Genomic DNA, 1,487 nt, shown 5'->3' on the forward strand with positions numbered 1-1,487 from the left:
TGTCCAAGTAAGTTCTCTGACTAAGTCCTATTAGTATTTTACTTCTGTTTCTCACTATCCTTATTCCCAAAATATAGGTAGCCTCTCCGAGGTGCTTCATGGCAAAACACTTCCCAACTCTTTTTAATCAAATTTAGTCAAGGATAAATATGAATGTTATGTTGAAAAGATTTGACATAAGGAAATTCTATATATGGAAATACTATAGCAAGATGTTAGTAAAGTATCATGTCTTTATGTGAAACATTATGTATCGTATCTCATATGCTTCGGGTATAGGATCGATTACATATTCTATAATATTAATCTGTTCTAAGTTTCCATATGCCTGGGGCATTAAGAGGGAAAAGGAACTAGAACAAGATGTGACTAAAATGGTTAAGCAATTGTCGAGGACAATCAGAGGTTTACCAAAGATTGATTGCTCATAGACAGTTGGAAGTATAGTGTAAATTTTGGAAGGACCATATTGACATATTCTAAAAAGAGGCAACTCTTTTTCAGAAGTGATAGTCAAAATCGGAATATGGAAATGTTTCCATAAGTGGAAATTATTCATTAAATTTGTGTAGGATTAGAAAGCTTAATGCAAGAAGGATACTCAAAGGAATGTACTTTGAAAGTGAGACTTCGTTTCCATGGAATTGTTCTCCATTGGAATACTCTGTAATGTCTGTTGTCGATTCTCTGCGACTTTTGTGCATAGTCATTACAAGAGGGTCATTGCATATAAGTTTAGAATCTAACAGATTATAGTAAATGGCAAGAATTGGTATTCGTACATTTATGGTAAAGATTTGGAATTGTGAAATAAGTTTCATTGAAGATTTTTTTAATTGACGTATTTCAAAAAGTAAGAACCATAGATAAACATAGTGTGCTTTCTTGGAGCATGGAACAAATATTGTTTTAATTCAAGTATTTAGTTGATTAGTCGAAACATTATACAATGAATAATGTGTAATCAATATGGTGATTAAATAAAAGGTGTTTTATTTATATTCATAAGTTCTGAGACCATATTGGATTCGATTATTCTTGTGTTTCATTTTGCATGTTTTGACTTCCCGAATAATAATATTATTCAAGCTATCCACAGTCGATCATACTTTGGAAGAAGGTATTAAGGCAAGACTATCATTAATGGGTCTGTAATATTGTCTAAGTTGTTAGACATAGCACAAGTTTGCTACAGTATTCATGAGTACTCCTGTAATAAGATTTGAGTATTGGATTCAAACCACGCTCATTTGAATCACTTCATGGATTTTATCACAAGTGATTGTGAGATGATAATATCTTATATTCTTGAAACCAAGACGTGTGAGTTGTAATTTACAAGTTGGTTGCACATTGACATATGTAAACGCACCAGTAAACTAGTGTTATAAAAATATTGTTGTGTGTGATTTGATGAGTAAGTACAAACAAGCATTTGAGTCCAAGTTTATCCATTCCTTTTACCCTTAGAGGGATAAAAGCGATAT

The sequence above is a fragment of the Lactuca sativa genome, chromosome 8, assembly GCF_002870075.4.
Source record: "Lactuca sativa cultivar Salinas chromosome 8, Lsat_Salinas_v11, whole genome shotgun sequence".
Taxonomy (NCBI): domain Eukaryota; kingdom Viridiplantae; phylum Streptophyta; class Magnoliopsida; order Asterales; family Asteraceae; genus Lactuca; species Lactuca sativa.